Source organism: Pinus tabuliformis, chromosome X, assembly GCF_031772625.1.
Source record: "Pinus tabuliformis cultivar Carrire ecotype Pingquan chromosome X, CPIR1, whole genome shotgun sequence".
Taxonomy (NCBI): domain Eukaryota; kingdom Viridiplantae; phylum Streptophyta; class Pinopsida; order Pinales; family Pinaceae; genus Pinus; species Pinus tabuliformis.
In genome coordinates, this window is record NC_142308.1 from 1,535,400,445 (window position 1) to 1,535,419,393 (window position 18,949).

The following is an 18,949-nucleotide window of genomic DNA, read 5'->3' on the forward strand; positions in this document are numbered from 1 at the left end:
CAGCTTCCTCTGATCGCTCTTGCTTTGGAATAATTCTGTTAATGATTTCCACATCAAATATGGAGTAGCCTTTCCATGGAGGCTGGACACAATGTGATCCTTCACGCCCTCCAACAGAATCCTTCGACATTTTGCGGTCTTCTTTTGCCAAACTTCCGCCTCAGCAGCATCAGTAGGCTTTGGGATATCCGTATCTATGAACTCCTTCAGCCCGTTATCATCCAATACTGCCTCCATCCTGTCCTTCCATGCAATATAGTTTGAGCTGCCCTCAAGAGCATACTCCAATCGCAATCCATTGAAAGACATTGCTGCGTTGTCACCAAGAAAACACTGCTGCAAATTCGAATTCCACCAGCAACCAACTCAACCGCCTCGGATCTAAGATTCGTGAGAACACAATATTTCTCGTACAGAGATTGACTGTATGGGCATTCATCGGATATCTCACCTTCCAAAGGAAGGATGAATCCAGAGGCTACCTGGCTCGATTACAGATTCTGCCTGAAGAAATAGAATGTAAACACTTCCTGAATAGTAGATCTGATGATCAACAGCTCCGATACCATGTAGAAATTTTGAATAATTTAACACATATTCAACAGAGATTATCCTGATCATGTACTATTGCGGAATACATACACAATACATAAGCTCCTCTACGTTGATCATCAATATAGCAGCATCAATAACAATAAAACATCAAGAGCATTCACACATTAACACAGTATGTAACCTGGGGAAAGCATCTCGCTAAAAACCCCACACTATCTGTATATTAATGATTGAGTCATGTAACATTACACAGCATAATACTTCTCACAAGTATATCCACCTCTGTTACACACAATACAGCTCAGATCTGATCTCCAAATCTCTTCCACTGCTTGCCTGCCTCCACTGCTAAATACCTGCTCAAGAACTGATGAGAATGGCTCACCAAACTCGTTTTTCACTTGCAAAATAGTCACTCACACTTTTTTGGACGTGAGCACAAGCTATAATGTGGGCAAATACGTGAGCAAACTCATTGGCATACTCAATCCCTTTATTGTGCAAGATCTGGTGCACAACTATAGTCACAACTGATAGCAATCTGATTCTCTACCACCTGTCCCTGTTGAACTGAACATGCACTGACATGCAACTGAGTTAACTGATGTATTCATTAGTTGTATTATGAGTTAATAACTTGTGAATTAATTAATAACTAATTCACCCAACTCATCTCTAGTCTATTTGCCAGTTAGACTAAATACAACCAGTTTAACAAAGCTAAACTGAACACAACTCCATCAACTCCACAATCAACTCCACCAAACTCAACTGATTGAGTTCTAACTGAAGTCATGCATGCAACAACTCAAATGACTCATAAGAAAAGCATATTTCCTTCTGACAGCTGCATGTGCCACCTCTGTAGCTCAAACTGAAGTGCTCCAAGAGAATAAGATTAAGTTTATAGTCCAAATATTATTGTGAGATAATAATATTTGACTTTTCTATTTTTGACAGCCAGTCTAAAAATAGACTTTGATCACTCACACTGTGATCACTCACACTTTCAAAAAAATAGAAGTCCATCTATTTTTTCCCAACTTGATCAATCATCCATAAACAGCAACCTGCAATCCATAGACATGATCCATATGTCTAAAAATAGACTTGCGCCAAAAATAGCCTGCGGGCCCACTTAGTGAAGGCGACTCTTTTCACTAAGCTCCATCATCTTGTTGCAATCTCAACACAGGTAGCTAGAGACCATCAAAGAAGAGAGGGATTGGATCAAAGGATTAGCGCAAGACACAGGTTGGTTCTTTCTATTCCTCTCTATCTATAATTCATAAAGGAAATACAAAAGTAGTTTTTCTCTGTTTGTTTCTAAGGTAGCTGTCACACCTTAGTGGGATAGAGTAGTTCTAAATAGACACTTTTCCCTGTAACAAAATGGCGACTCCGCTGGGGAGTGTCTAATTAGTTTGTTTGTGTATCATTCTTTGTTGTTTGTTTCATAAACTTATAAGTAGCTTTCGAACTGCATTTGCCATAACAAATGCAAAGTAGATAACTGTTGCTTCAATCCATTCACCGGATCTGTTTATGATTTAAACAGCTGATTCACAAACTATCTGATTGCCCTTGTGATAGCTCTTAGATCCTCCTTAGATCTACCCCTGATTTTTGCATTACTAATTGCTTTTTACTCGGCCAAAAACCAAGGACTGAACTGCAAACTGTGACCCGGAACCTGGACAGAGTCTCGTTTCTGGCCCAACGCAGGTACTGTTCAGAGATTCTGAATTTTAGCGCACTTCCCGAAGGGACAACCTGCGCTGCATTTCAGATTCTCTATATTACAGGTGCGCTGATCAGACTAGCTCTGTGCAGCTGTGGTTCCTGTGCTTCATTCTTTCCAGTTCTATCCTGAATTTTGCTGCCTGTGTTCAGTATATGTCTGTTTGAAACCCCTTTTCCTTGCTGTTATTCCGCCTCCTTTGTACAAAAGAACTGTAGATGTTTTTGTGTGTTTGTTGAGTCGTTTACAGTTTTCCTTTGCAAAAGTAGCATAGTCGTACTGTCGTCCTTTGATTTGAATCTGTCGCAAGTGTCGATTTCGTTCATAGGAGAAAGTTTGATTGCTGTTGATGGTCGATTATCATGTTACTATTGCCTTTGGTCTGAATTTGTAATTTTCTAGTGTCAAGAACGAGTGTTCATTTCAAAATCGTAAGGTGTCGTAATCATCTCTATTTTTGGTTTTGAAAAAGAGCTTGTTTATATTTGTCGCTTGAAAAGAAATTCAGATTTGTACATCAACTTTCTTTTTAGCATCAATACTAAGAAAGTCGAAAACAAATACATGCATGTGCATTTGCATATAGACAATCTGTTTGGCTTGATTTAGGAAAGTGCATTTACAGTGTGCTCTTTTCTCTTTGTGAAAAGGTTATGTCTTTCTTTTCCCTAGTAGCTAGGATTTTCATTGCACAAAAGAGATAAAAAGTTTTTTTATCATCTTTAGATTGCATTTTAGGAATTACATCTACATCTCGTGGTGAACCGGAAAGGAAAACTTCATAAACAAGATCAACTTAAAATAAATTCAATGAATCTAACAATGCTTTGGAACTTAACGCACAACATTTAGAGGTCTAGGCTAGAGACGTATTCTGGCGTCGTAAAGCCTGGTAACTGTTTTTCTCACTGATGGTTGGGTGATTCCTCCACTTTGAGACGATAAGTGCCAGTACGGACTTGTGCTCCCACGTACCGTCGAGTATATTTTGGGAGACCTCAATAGGCTTAATCCTTTATCCATAGGAAGCCGTGTCTGCCACCCTATCGATCTCAATGCACTGAACACAACATTCGGGAAGATTGACTGCCGTACCGTAAAAAGTATTCTGCAGTTTTGCGATTGGTTTGGTAATCCCTCTACCTAGATTTCCAGAGCAGTCCCTTTCGTTCCTTTTCAGACTCCTTAACAAAAAGGTCCATCTGAGCACTTGTCACTTCAGGCTCATTAAAAATCGAAGGAGACTAGAGTCATCTTTTGTTTTTTCTCGACTCTTTAAAATTGAAAAAACTAGTTGTGTCAAAGCGTCTAAAATTTATTTTAAACGGAATAATCATCACCTTTCCCTCGTTGGTCTTCGAAATTAGTCTCCCTTCACCGCAAGTTCTTGTAGAATCGCTAGGAAATCTTTTGGATAGACTAGATATGTCTGAACAACCGTCGACATCTAGGACTGTGTCATCGACACAGCAGCAGCAGAACCTCCTGCTGCTACTCCAACGATGTTCGCTGGTATACCATCTGTCCCAGCAAGTTATCAACAAGAAGCCGGAGTCCAATCAGGGACTGTTTCGACGACATGGTCTGTTCCTATTTCTTCATCCGGATTATCATCTGGTATTTCTGATTTTGAAACTCAACAAATTGATCCAATGTGTCTTCAAAGGCCAATTTACCCTTTAAGTACTGGATTGCCACCATATGGAGGGCAGTATGCCTTTTCATTGTTCCCTCCCGGAGAACAACCATATGGGAGTTTACAACAAAGTTCAGGTCAAACTGGAATTACATCCAGCGGTTGGGTACCAATACTGCCTCAGCAACCAAGGGTTGTATATTCAATGCAACCAGTCCACCCTGTGTCGAATATTCCCACTATACCTACTGTGGTGACTGCGTCGCAAGTACAAGCGCTACCTGTTGTATGTCAACCCCAAGTTTCTCAGGTTGCAATACAACAGCCTCTTGTCTCGACAACTCAATCACAACCTCAGGTTAGTGCCTCCTTATCTGGAGCGACTCAGGCTCAAACAAGTACTATGACTCCTCATCTTGGTCAATCATCCAGTATTGGGCAACAGCAAATGGTCCAACAACCATGGCTAGTTCAATCTCAACAACCGCCATTCCAGCAATCATATCAAGGACCTGAGCAACAAGTCTTTGTAAGTAATGGGCAACCGCATTTCCAAAGCGGTTATCAACAACCATATTATAACGGTTATTCCCATCAACCTTGTCAAAGTTGCCAGCATCAAATACATTATGCTGGTATGCAAAGACCCACTGCTCAGGCGATTCCATCTTATCCTGGGTATGCTTCGCCTAACCTGAATCAACAGTTGCCATTTGTAGCAACTCTAGAATTACCAGATCTAAACTGGCTGACGAATGATCCAATTGCTTATGCCCCTTGGTGGCCGGCGATTCCGCATAAACTTTCGTCAGATATTCCTAAATTTAATGGAAATCTGGGTGAAGACCCGTCGAATCATGTGATGACATTTCATCTGTGGTGTTCATCAAACACCCTAAACGATGATTCGATTAGGCTTCGCCTTTTCCAGAGGACGTTAACTGGTCCAGCAGCAAAATGGTATATCGAATTGCCTAGAGCTTCATTTGACAACTTCAGTACCCTAGCCACAACCTTTTTAACCCATTTTCAGTTACCGATAAGGTACGAAATGGGAACAAAACTTCTTACCAATTTCAAACAAACAACGTCCACTCACATATCTGATCATATTCATGAGTGGCGATGTCGTCGTAGAATGGTAAAAACGTATGTTCCTGATCAGCTTTTAGCTGAATGGTTTATTAAGTCTTTGTTACCTTCTATTACAGAAGATGTGGCAAAAGGGGGAGTCATCACCGAAGAGCAAGTTATTGCTCGTGCGCAATATTTAGACTTGATTTACACTCAGTCTGGCACGCTCTACGATAAAATACCTAACGCTCCCAGACCGGAATTCTCGGTCCCTCCTCCTCCTAAATCAAACAATGACTATCATGCTGGTGATGGCGTGATTGGCGCAACAGACACGAGATCGACAAAGGCTACATCTAAAAAGGCCCATAAGATTTCTAGTCAAAATGCAAATGAGGAACTTCTTGCCTCAGAAGTAAATGTTGTGTCGACCGACAAGGGCAAACAACTGAAGCAACCAGGGGGCAAGAAGAAAAAGAAAAGGAGAAAAAGGAAGCAGGATGAGTCATCTCCTGAAAAACCTTCTACAAACCCTTCTGGGCAAAGGAAACCCCCTGCAGGGTGTCATATATGCGATGAGGATCATCAGACGAGAGATTGTCCACATAAAGCTGAAGTTAAGAAACTCTTTAAGAGTTCAAAAACCTCAGCAGTATTGACTGATCCGTTTCCAAACCTGGGAACCAAACTGGTTGCTAATCAAAGTGCTTCCCAATCCCAAGTGCTTATGTTGTCTATCTCAGAGCAGCAAAATGATGCTTTGACAAGGAAAAAAGATTACGGGAATCCACAGCTGTCGAATAACAAGGCTAATGAACAACCTAGTAGTTCGACAACAACTTTGACTGAAGTTGTGCCACCCATCATTCCTGAGCCAATGATAAATCCGCCAAAGGGAGTAGTACACAAATCGACATTTAATCCTCGTGCCAAAGTAGCACAGAATTATAATATAGTAGAGGACCTGGCCCAATCGCCGTCTGCTATGTCGACACTTGAGGTACCGCAAAATTTCCCCTCCCAAAAGCAGGATCTATTATCAGCAATAGGTGGGATTGACCCAATGGATTCCAATCTTGTGGCCTTTGATCATAAAGGATATGACCCTCAGTTACCAGCTCAACTAGCTTTCCTTATTCAAGTGAAAGCCCTCAACAAAATTGTTCATCGAACAATTATTGATGAGGGGGCATCTACATGTATTATGTCGATGAGTTGCTGGAAAAATTTAAGCTCACCACCCTTGTCAAGATCGTCAATGACGTTAAAAGCATTTGATGGACGATCATACACTCCATACAGGATTTTAAGTAACTTGCAAGTTGAACTGAGGGGCAAAACAATAGAAATTGATGTTGAAGTAATCGACGGAAACCTCGATTACAACATCCTACTGGGAAGACCCTGGATATATGCCATGGCCGCAGTTGTGTCGACCTACTTCAGGAAGATTGCATTTCCCTTTCAAGGAGGAATTACAATCGTCAACCAACAAACTTTTCTCCCCAACAGTTCACTAGTTACGGGAAACATTCCAATGATCCATGGAAGCAATCATTCGCTTCAAAATATTGGAGTAGGCCTCCTAAAAGACCCTGCCTTAATGGGTACATTTGCCCTACCACCTCTGAGTAATTTGGCGGAAGTGGCCAAAGTGGAAACCTGCAATATGAAATCTTCTATATCTAATGGATTCAGAAGATTCCTAAACATTTTGTCAGCATGGATCATCGCCATTTTAGAAATATTGTAGCAATCAAATTTCTTAGCTTGGCGAGCAAACCCAAATCAATGCTCATCGAGTGTTTGGATAGATAGGTCTAAGGAATATGGCACCTCATCAGATCCTTGGTCGCATGTACATACTACAGACGAAGGAATCATTCAATCAATGATGATAGGAGAGGCACCATGGGAAGATTACCACCATCATTCCCTTCTTTCGGATTGTGAAGAAGATACTCCTGATGACCTTCATCATCCTTCAGTTTTTGATTTTCTATCAAATACTGTAAATACGGTGGATTTCGAGGATGGTTCTTTTACTGTGTCAACCTCATTAAAAAATGAAACAAATCCCCTTTCCAAATCTCAAAGGTAAACCTTCATTCCAACCACGGAGTTGAAAGCAATGAAGCTTGGGGGCATGCACCTCGATTTGCGTTATTATGCTGGGGGCATGCAAATTTATCATCGAGCAGTGTTACCGCAAGGTTCAAGCTCGTTAAAAAATAAACCCGCATCGAGCAGTTTTAGCACATAGTTCAAGCTCGTTAAAAAATAAACATAAGACATGAGCAAATGTTTCCACCCGCGTTTAAGCTCGTTAAAAAATGAACTATTCCCCAGTAAATAACCATCGTGAATGTAGTACTTCAGCCATTAAAGCCTTGGTCGTGTTTGCACCGTCACCTCCACTTTTTCATTGGCCGATCATTCACCCCCATTTGATTGTTTACCCATTTTGAGGAACAACTGCGAAGAGTGATTTCACTAGCCATCCTTGTAACACTACCGTGATTGGCCAAACCTTACCTGGAATTAGCTGCTACCCTTTTTATCACTCGTTCCTCAAAAGACGAGTCTCCTTTAAGCTCTTTTCAACTGACTCGTAAAATATGAAAAGATTGCCGAGCCATCGGCCTCTCCAGCTCGTTAAAGGGACAGGGAGTGCTATCCCTCCTCTAGATTTTAATCTTTTTGGACCTGAGGGATTATTACACAAAAAGATCGAGCGCTTGTTTTTTTCGGCTCGTTAAAAGTATCGAAAATTCATCCCTTCTGTATTATTTTATACTTTTTCGGACTTAAGGGATTAGATGACGAAAAAGGAATTTTGGAGTTACCTTTACGTTCCTTTTCAGAGTCTCTAAAATTGAAAAGGACCGAGTTATCTTTGTCGTTAAACTCGTTAAAAAGATTAATAGCGACAAACTTGTCTATAGACGAGAACGAGTTTCACTGTCGCTAGGCTCGTTAAAACATAGCGATGGGTTTGCCCGAAGGGCAAATTATAGAACAAGCATATGTTATCCTCCTAAAGCTTGACAAAAATTGAGGTACTGGTCAGCAATGACTGGGGAAAATTGGGAAGAAAACTTGAAGAAACTTTGTTGGTAGCAAGTCGCTCTTGAACATGACACTTCCACTCCGTGTCCGAGTCGGGTTGGGTTGTTTCATTCACCGGTCACATCACCATGGTCATGCCATACCATCCACATTTGGGGTTAATGCTACCAATCCATCACATCAGTGTCGCCGATATGTTCAAGAGAAGTCATTCAGTGAATCCACCTGTGTCTCACCCACTACCATACATTATACTCCATTCTTTCATGACCGCCACCCTGAACCTTATATCACCAGATCGTTTTCACCTCCATTAAAATCATTTGCTCCGTTCCGTGTCATTGATGCGGGATTCATTAAGGCCCTCCTGTGACAGATCACTTCTTGTCGACATCAGCTCATTATCCAAGAAGTTGATCTAGGAACACCCCATTCAGTACTTTGAAGCTTGCATGCCTCAATGGCAAGTTTCTCACTTCCGACGACAGGTTTACATCAATGGCCTTCGACCGAAAGATTTTGCGTGGTGTTCGACGCCAAGTCCTTTATTCACACCACGTGAATTTTACTGCAGTACCTTGAGGGTCATTATCATTATCGGTGATTCCTCTCGCGCTTGTTAACAGTTTACATCATTGACTGGTAATCAAGCGATGTCTTTCCATGTTCGACTTCAGAACATTTCTCACATGGATCGACTTGTACTTTGAGTGAAGATCAGACGAGATTGAAGACCCCGGATCTAGTTTCATCCATCCAGGCTGCGATATATATTCAGGGAAATAAAGACATTAAATGTACATCATTGCTGCACAGATAATCATCCACTCAAAAGGATGATGGCTCTATCAGAATCATCAGTCTACACTCAGACGATTGTCTATCCTATGTACATGAAAATGAATTTATAAAGCTGAGCATGGGAATTCCCGCCTCAGCTAGATCATGAAAATATGATGAAGATAATGTATTGTATTGTATCTTATTACAGGTCTCCTCCCAGCATTGAAAGAACTTCGGATCCTCACAATAAAGCATTTCACCCGACATCAAAAGATTAACGGCCTCATGCTTTAGGGGGAAACTGTTATAGACATTTTTGGGCCCTACAACCCCAAGCATGAAATGTCCATAAACCAAGGGCTCCTAAGTCCCTAAAAGTGTTGTTCTAACTGCTAAAGGAACAAGGTCAACAGATTACAGCTTCTCCCAGAAGTTCTCCATGAAAAACTACTCAGAACTGGTCAAAACTGGATCAATGCACTTGCTCCATGGCCAGGGTGCGATGCATCGCACCTTGTACACACGGGAAGTGCGTTGCATTTCAAAAAGCCCTTCTGTGGGGTGCGATGGACGGGAAAAGACAAGTGGCGGAGACAGTTTGCGAGGTGGATGATCATGGAATCTTCCAGAAACTTCTCCTGGGACACTTGCCTCTCAAAATCGCCCAAGGATGAGTAAGAGATCAATGAGATCTCCAAGTGGCATCAAGAACTATCAGAGAGAAGACACTAATCAAAAACCCAGAGCTGACTCACACCTCTGCAAATATCTATATATAGATCTCTCATCCCAGAGATCAGGAGGTTGGAGGCTGGAATTTTGCATATTGTAAGGAATTGCTGTTGGTTTCTAGAGACAAAACATCAGATTGTTGGGTGATTTATGCTTTGTTTGAGGTGAAGAGGGGCTTCTTTGCTGGGAGGTTGATGCTGGGTCGGAACCACTGGTTGTAACTCCTCCTGGATCTTTTCTTGTTTATCAATAAAAACTATTTGAGTTCTCCTCCATGCTTTTGTATCATTGATGCTAGTTACATTTGTATGGTTAACTTAAATCTGATCCTAAGTTGTTTATGAATATAGATCCATGTCTTTTTATAGTGCTCTGCTTCTGTGATCTTACAGGTACTTTGTGAAGCTGGGCATGCAAGGGAGCAGGTAGCTGGAGACCATCAAAGAAGAGAGGGATTGGATCAAAGGATTAGCGCAAGACACAGGTTGGTTCTTTCTATTCCTCTCTATCTATAATTCATAAAGGAAATACAAAAGTAGTTTTTCTCTGTTTGTTTCTAAGGTAACTGTCACACCTTAGTGGGATAGAGTAGTTCTAAATAGACACTTTTCCCTGTAACAGCTAGTCCTGCCAAAAAACTAGCCTTTCGAAGACTTATTGAAATTGAGAGGGTGGAAATCATCTTCTTACAAGCAACCCTCAGAATTATTAACCATATTATCCATTCCTTTGAAGCCCTTGTATCTGGATGGAAATTCCATGCATTAGATGTCCATGGTTGATTTGGTGGTATTGCATTTGGTTTCAATCCTAGGGCGGTCAAGCTTCTCAACATTTGGAGGTGATGGATCAATTGGGGCTGAAATCTTCTCTTCTAATCTTGGGAGGGATCTGAGAGTGATTAGCATTTATGGATCTTGTCACAATCGAGTTGAATTTTGGGAAAATTTTCTCAATTTATCTTTTATTCAAACCGATAACATCATCATGGGGGGAGACCTCAACTTCTCCATTGGACATGCAGAATCTTGGGGGCATAATGCTCAGGTTGACCCACTAACTGATTCCATTGGTCTTCTCTTGGAAGAGCACCACTTCATTGATATCCCCATGGCTCGGCCCCAACCCACCTAGCGGAACAGGAGAATTCGAGACGCAATGCTCACCAAAAGACTAGATCGTCTCCTCATTAAAGAATCACTTATTGGAAGCCTCTCTCTATGTAGACAATGGGTGGTATCAGGAGGATTATCATACCACTCTCCAATCTACCTTGAGATTGCAAGAGTAGATCTCAAGAAAAAAGCCCCATTTAGTTTTAATGCGACCTGGCTCAAGGATGAGGAGTACACCAAAATGGTCTATGGTTACTAGAAATCTCACCCTCCTGCTCGCGGTTAGTCTCATACTGAATGCTTTGCTACAAAAATTCAATGTCTTAAGCGAAAAATAATAGAATGGGCCATATTCAAAAGGATGAGGGACGACCTCATCCTCAAAAATATTGAACATGAGCTTACTAATTTAGAAGATGTGGATGGAAAAGGTTTTGACTCTGTTGAAGTTAAAGACCGCCTCATTCACCTTGAAGCTAAGAGGAATAGAATACTTAAGGACAAAGAAGAAACATGGAGACTCAGGAGTCGAGCCATATGGTTACAATCTGGGTATGAAAACACAAAGTTTTATCATCATTTTGCAAATGGTTGTCATGTTATCAACACTATATGGCATTTGGATAATTATATTGGACAACGGGTTCAATCCTTCAATCAATTGACCTCTCTCAGCACATCACACTTTAGTCAACTATTCAAAGCACCTCAGGAAGCTACTCTAACAGAGATTATCGAACTAGAAATATATTTCCCTAGATTTGTTGATCAAGAAGCTACTAAGGATCTCACCAAGCCAGTATTGATGGGAGAATTGGAAGGTACTCTCAAATGGTTCAAGAAAGACAAGAGTCCTGGGTCGAACAGTTGGCTGGTTGAATTTTATCTAGCCTTCTTCGAAGTGCTAGGCAATGATCTTCTTCAGGTCATTGAAGAATGTAGGGTTAGTGGTCGAATGTATGATGCATTCAATTTGACCTTCATCGCCCTTATTCCCGAATCTGATTCCCCTCAGAACTTTAATGACTTTCGACTTATATCTCTATGTAATTGCATATACAAGATCATCGCCAAAATAATTTCCAACCACCTAAAGTCTATATTATCTAGCCGCATCTCTCCCAAACAGTTTTCTTTCCTTAATCATCACCAGATCCATGAATCTATTGCAACTACTCAGGAGGTTCTTAATTCTGTCAAGATCAACAGGCTAAAAGGTATGCTACTAAAGATTGATTTATGAAAGGCCTTCGATCGTACCAGTTGGCTATACTTGAGAATGCTCTTGACTCATCTGGGATTCCCTATTGCCCTCATCAACTGGATCATGAGTTGCATATCCAATGTCTCATATAGTGTCCTTATAAACAGATTTTCCTCTCCATTATTTCATGTTGAGCGAGGTCTTAGACAAGGATGTCCACTCTCTCCCCTTCTTTTTTTGCTGGTCAAGGAAGGACGGAGTTGTATTATCACATAGGAAAGAAGACTTGGCATACTACAGGGTATTAAAATCATTAATAGATGTACTATCTCACACCTACTTTTTGTTGATGATGTCCTAATTTTCCTCAATGGGTCGATTAGTGACTCATCAGTTTTTTTTTTTTTTTTTCAATTTATTCTCCCTAGCTACTGGAATGGAATGAAATCAACAAAAATCAACTCTGACTACTGTTGGATGCTCACAATATGAAACACACTATGCCCATCAAAGATTTCCTTTCTCACTCGTCCCCTTTGAAGATGGTCTCAAATACCTTGAATTTCGGCTCAAGCCCATTCACTACAAAAGCGTTGATTGGATAAGGCTAGTGGCTAAAATAGAAAGGAGACTAAATATCTAGCACCACAAATGGCTTTCTAGGGCAGGCCCCCTCACTCTTATTAAATCTATTCTAGAAGCAACACCGATGTATTAGATGTCTTTGGCCTAGATTCCAAGGGGTATTTTATCTAGAATTCAATAGTTGTGGTGAAAATTTTTATGGAAGGGGAAGCAAGAAGGTCATACTTATGCATGGGTCAGATGGGATCACATTGCCCTACCTAAGAAGTGGGGAGGATAGGGCATGAAAAACCTTGATGCCTTTGAAAAAGCACTCGCTGCCAAGATGGGATGGAAAGTTCTCACTGTAAAGAACTTATGGACCGAGGTGGTCATTCAGAAATATATTAGCCCACTCCACCTCCTTGATTGGATCAGGTGACCTCATGGAACAAATATAATATTTCCACTATCTAGCGAGCAGTTTTGAACTCCATATCCTACATTTTTTATGGATTGGCCTAGAGGATTGGATTTGGCAACCTGGTCCGCATTGGAATGGATCCTTGGTATAGATGTGGGAATTAATATATTCTTCCTCCATATCTCATACATTTTCACTTGATCACATGTATTTCATGCCTTGCCCACATTGCGGATCCGGATAACTCCACTATATTCTCTCAGGCCTGGAAATCTGCTGATCAATTAGGCATTTAAAATAATTGGTGTGATGATTGGCTCTCCTACACAAATTCTCTTTCTGAATCTCATGTTTGGATTATAGAGTGTGAGGATGAGATCATTTGGGCTCATGCACTACATGGCTCTTATTCTCCAAAGGAAGGTTATTCCATTATTTTTTCTGATCATAAGCCCCCTGTTATTAATTGATGGTGGTGTGATGTTTGAGAGTTGAAGGCACCACCTAGGGTTAATTTATTCATGTGGTGTATCCTTCATAATAAAGCTCCCATAGGGGATAACTTACAGAGGCGCTCATTTCAAGGACCAACCTGGTGCATCCTCTGTTGACAGGCAGTAGAATCAGTAGAGCACCTTTTTCTTCACTGCACTATTACCACTTATTTCTGGAATCTTATTCTTTCATCTATTCAACTATCCAACAGATGGCATGGTGCAAATATTCAAGAAGCTTGGAAATCGTGGTGGTCTACAGCGCAACCCACCAAAATAAGGAACCTTCCCCTCCTGATCTGTTGGTGCATATGGCTGCACAAGAATAAGCTCATCTTTAAGGGCATCACTCCTCACTGGACACATGCATCTGCTCATCTCATCTCAATATATAATAGTATCCTGGAGGATGATTAACCAAAACCACAACGCACTATCATTGCTGAAACTATTGACAGAAACATTCCTTGGGCATATTTTGATGGATCAACTCAGCAGAATGGTTGTGGTGGGGGAGTGCTACCTCACCTTACTGAAAATCATTTTTTTGAAATTCAGATGGGTTTGGGAGATGGAACTAACAATTATGTTGAACTCATAACTCTCAGACATTTGTTATAATTTTCAAATTTTTGGAGATTCCAAACTCATCATAAATTGGTTCAATCAACAACTTGTTTGTCACATGCACACACTTAGTAACATTCTGGATGAGACTTACCGACTGAAATCAAAATTTGACACTATCACTTTTCATCACACCTACAAGGAGTGCAACCAGATTTCTGATAGCCTATCCGAGGAGGTCGCGCTCTAGGCTCGATGGATTTGGATGATCCAGGAGCAGTCTGGGCATGACTTCTACCAGTACGTGCACAGACCATATGATGATCAACAGCTGGATGGGGCATCTAGGCCCTGATTTTTTATGATCCATATATCAGACAGTCTTTATATTTTCAGTATTTATATGTATATATATTTAACAAATGTGTAATTTTGTATCTACTTATCAGTCTCCTGTCCGGGGACAGATTTTTGATATTTTTTTCAAATACGTGGAAATAGCCACTCTATATTGCATATGCTTCTTGAAGCATCTACAACTGTAATTTTCAACATCTTAATGGAAATTACGATTTTTCCCTAGGGAAAAATTATATTTTGTGCGCACATCATATGGAAGAAATCCATTAAAATTACATGTTGGGAAATTGCAGTATTTTAAGATTGATTAATCCTTGTTATATAACTGCATGCAAGTTTACAGCTGCATATGATAAAGCTACAGGTGGAGTTGTGCACTGGATTATGTGTTACCACGGTTGGATCATTTTGGGTCCATTGAATGTTTGAATATTAAGTTTCATCGTGTGCGTATATGTATCAGCAGCATAGGAAAAGAAGTATTACCACATTTTTGTTGAAGAGGATCTGCATGTGCCAATAATTTTGGCTCAACTAGAACCATGGTCATGGGATTCTCTAGCCCCACAACAACATACATTGACAGTCCCTAGACAAGAATTTTCTTCAATTTGAGGCATCCCATCCGGTCACGATTTCTATTCCCATGGAAGTGTGTAGGTCTTCCCATGGTTTTCGATTCTACAGATACGTTCAGGACAAGAAGGATGATGGCCCTACCTCCTTTGGCGAGGCTCTGTAAGGTAAATATTATTTTCAGAGTGATAGTGGATTCCAAGCCTAAAGTGGGCTCGTCCAGAAGCACCTTCCATTCTCCTCCCAAAACTTCTCGCAAAAGTGGCTCGATAACGGTATTTCGGCATCTTGGACCGAAAATGGTACTCTGACATCTTGTCAACCCGAGCTCTGCAATAATGCCATCTATGTACTCTCTCTTGTCCTAGTTTTGCATACTCCCTCCTGTCTTGGTTCGACAAATTCCTAGGCGATGACATTGATATATTTCCATGTGGTTTAAAATTATTTGTTAAAGGACGACGAAAATAGAGGGCTCTTATTGGTTGGGATGAATAATGTCCGCCCATACCAACCCCGTAGAGAGAACACCTTAGGTGTAATTATCATACCAATAGGTGTGGCAATAACAATTTTATCCTTGGATGGAGAAAATATCTCCTTAGCATATGATTAGGATGTTGATATTATAGAGATGGAGTCCAAGAGCCTATTCTACATGTGTTGGAGGTCATTGATGTAGGCCACTAGTTCATTTTGGTCATCATATCGTTTCTCCCTCAAAGATTCCATAATCATATGGAGATTGTTCAATTGGGCCGCTATGGAGTCTAAGGTAGTTGAAGCCTCAATGTGGCCCGAGGAGCGACTTGGGAACATGGCTACATTGACATCAGAATGGCAACTCTCGGTTGACTTCAAGCCCGATTTGGGCACTCTCTGCTGTGAACGATCTTCCATGTGATGGCCAGCTCCCCCTCTACGAGAGCACCCTCTCTGTCTCGGCATACAACCTGCACCTCCACCACCAGTTGCACCACTGCAGGGACGAATCTGCCTGCCCCGTGAAACCCACCACACAATTTGGATATGAACCAAATACAAAAATAGATTTCTTATTGCACAGGCGTTAAGGAGCCCTAAATAGTTGGTGCCATTCTCATATCCCTCTCCACTATCTGCCAGCAAATAGGGGGCGTGTCACAAGTCTCTGAAGTGGACGAGCACTCCAAGGATTATACCAAGACCCAAATTCTCCACAACATTGCCTCTCCATAGGAGGAACCCCTACCCAAAGATAGAACCAGAGTGAGGAAGGGGAAACGAATGCATGCCACCCACACTCTCCAACCCCGAACGGTATCCCTCGTCGCGCCTGCTACTCCAATTCTCCCCCAGATCCCACGACCAAATTGACTGCAGGTTCTAGTCCCCCGCACATCTGCCTACACCGAGCTCGTCCTGCATTATCGCCCCAAGCCACAGCCTAAGCTAGGATGCTAATACCCCACTACTTTGTCTCGCCCAGCACTCCCTCCTCATCGCCCAACAACTACAAATGGCCACCCTCCTACCTACGCTACACATTATGTAATGCTCGTGGGAGTCTGGACCAGGTCCCAACGGGCCTTTAAGGCACTTGTGCTATGCGTGGAGACCCAACTAGCTCTGCACTCCAACGCATCACCACTTGTCCCGTAGCTTGGTCACCCCCATCGAGGACATGGTGTAGAATGTGATTTTGGGTTAAAAAAAGGTTAAGATTTGGTTTTTTCAAATGAATAGCAGAAGAATCATTAGATGATGCATGTTCAAGTTTCAACACGAGTATTATATGAATAATAAAAAAGTTTAGGGATTCGTAAAATAATAGATGAAATAAATGACGTGGTATCTAGTTTCTCCTAAACAATAGTTGTTGAAGGATCATTGTGACTTGCATCTTGTAATGAAGTCTCAAAAATATCCAATATTGGTCTCAATAGTATCATCTCATGCTCAATAGGGATAACAATATCATGTCCATGTTTATGAATTCCACCACTTGTATAATTTATTCCATTGAAGTAATTTGAAACCAATGCCTTAAGTATACTACTCAAAGTCAAGAGACAATGAACCCATGAATATCCATTAGTGCATGTGAAGAGACATTGAAAAAATATGGAGGGACTATGATACAAACTATGTGTCCTTTCAACATATATTGAGTACATCTTTCTTCTATATCTTCTCTTATAATCATCAATGTTAAGAGAAGATTGATCAAAGGGTGGCTACTATAAGATTCTTGTAACATCCATTTTTGTCACCCCTCATGTAAATATTATTATGTAAATTGTTCTTGTAAATTGATGTAAATTGTAAAATGATTACAGGATTGAGAGCGGACATGGATTCAGAGTTTGTGGAGGTGAAGTTGCTTGTGAATGGCTTGGAGAAATATCCAAGCTTTAAATGTTGAAATTAATTCCCACCCATATCCCTGTTGAATTAAAAGAAAAAATGTACAGGCATGAAGGAAACGTATGGGAACTTGAGTAAAAGGATGAGTTGTCCTGCTCACATGAGGGGATGTCTGTTCTGGTCAACACACAAATAAGAATATAAAAAAATAGGCAAGGGAAAAAAGAGTCCAGATGTAGAGGACGGGGATACACTATGGAGGAATCATGTAGAAGGGACAACACATTCAAAAAGGAGGAGTTGTGAAAGAAAACATTACAGTGTGGTGTGTGCAGAACAATCAAAGGTCGTTGTGAAATCAATTAGGTGGAGCACTGAAGAGTGCTTTGGATTCTGTGTGTGTTTCTTAACAAGTGGATGCCAAGATATTTGGGTCCCCATGGAGCCTATCAGGTGGATTCATAATGTGCTTTAGATTCCTATAGGAGATAGGTGGAGGCAATGTGGGCTCTGGAATCCTGAAGTGTGAAGCAGATGGAGATTCTTTGGAACTCTAGATTCTTGTAGTGATTAATCAGGTGGAGGAATGTGTGCTCTGGGTTCCCTAGGGTGTTGTTTGGGTGGATACATTGTGTATTTTTTATTCTTGGTTTTCAGGTCGAGGCATTATGTGCTCTGGATTCCCATGTGATGTGTTAACGACTGGTGTGAAATTCCCTTGAGCACTTCACTCCTCAGGCTCTTAATTTGGCTTCGGGGTGGTTAACTGCGAGAAATAATGGAAGTGTAGCTGACTTGTGGTTGGAACGAGAGTTGAAGTCACTCTCTCAATTTCCAGTCATTGAATTAATAGGATAAGTTTCTTACTTGTATCTCTTTGTATACTTGTTGTAGTTGAATGATAATTGTTGTTGTTATGATAATGAGTTTATCAACATTGTTAATGAAGGAATACGTATTACCTATGTGTTTTCAATGAGATGTTTGTAATACCATTCTCATGATGTGAGGGACATCCTTATAGTTGTTGATATATTTCCTCAGTTGCAAAGTTATTTGCATGAATTTGTATGGATGTGTAATGAACATGTTTACAGTGATGGACCCGCCAACATGTCAAGGGATCTACTCGGTAAGAAGTCCCAACTAGAAGTCAGACTATTTGGTGTAGGAGTCTTAGTATCAGGTCGTACGACATCACCTTGACTATGGTTGCGTGCAAAGGTAAGTAAGATGTCCCTGTTGGTAGCAAGGTGTGACATGCACAACAAGCCAAGGAAGGTGCATGAATGGTTCTAACACACATAGGGTGGAATGAGTGCGTCCCTTGGAAACCTATGTAAATACGCGGCTTGGAAGGGAAGGCGTGAGCAAATATGCATCACAAACTAGAGGGAAGGTTAACCAACAATCCAAAGTGATGGTTAAACCAACATCACATGTCAGTAAGGGTCTATACATACATGTGTAAGCAAACAGATACATATATCATTAGAGTAAACAAGTTAACTGAAATACAATAACAACATATGCATGAAACGTGCTGGCTCTGTTATATTAAGAAGTGAAAGTTCCAATCATACACAATGACCATGACCAACCACTAGTCCCGATAATGGAATGTTACAGTCATTGCCGCCTTCTCCCCCAAAGAGATGTACTAGCTCTGCATTGTGGACAAGCCAAGGCTCGTTACAATACTCTCCAAG

General features: G+C 41.0%; 1 pseudogene across 1 annotated transcript in view; it reads left to right on the forward strand.

The window, feature by feature from the left end:
- Positions 1 to 17,298, forward strand: part of LOC149145900 (peptidyl-prolyl cis-trans isomerase FKBP65 pseudogene) — a 100,350-nt pseudogene extending 83,052 nt beyond the window's left edge. Inside the window, exon 3 of the transcript XR_016265156.1 lies at positions 17,213 to 17,298. The product of XR_016265156.1 is annotated as a peptidyl-prolyl cis-trans isomerase FKBP65 pseudogene (transcript). The remainder of the gene's footprint in view (positions 1 to 17,212) is intronic.
- Positions 17,299 to 18,949: the final 1,651 nt, after the last annotated feature.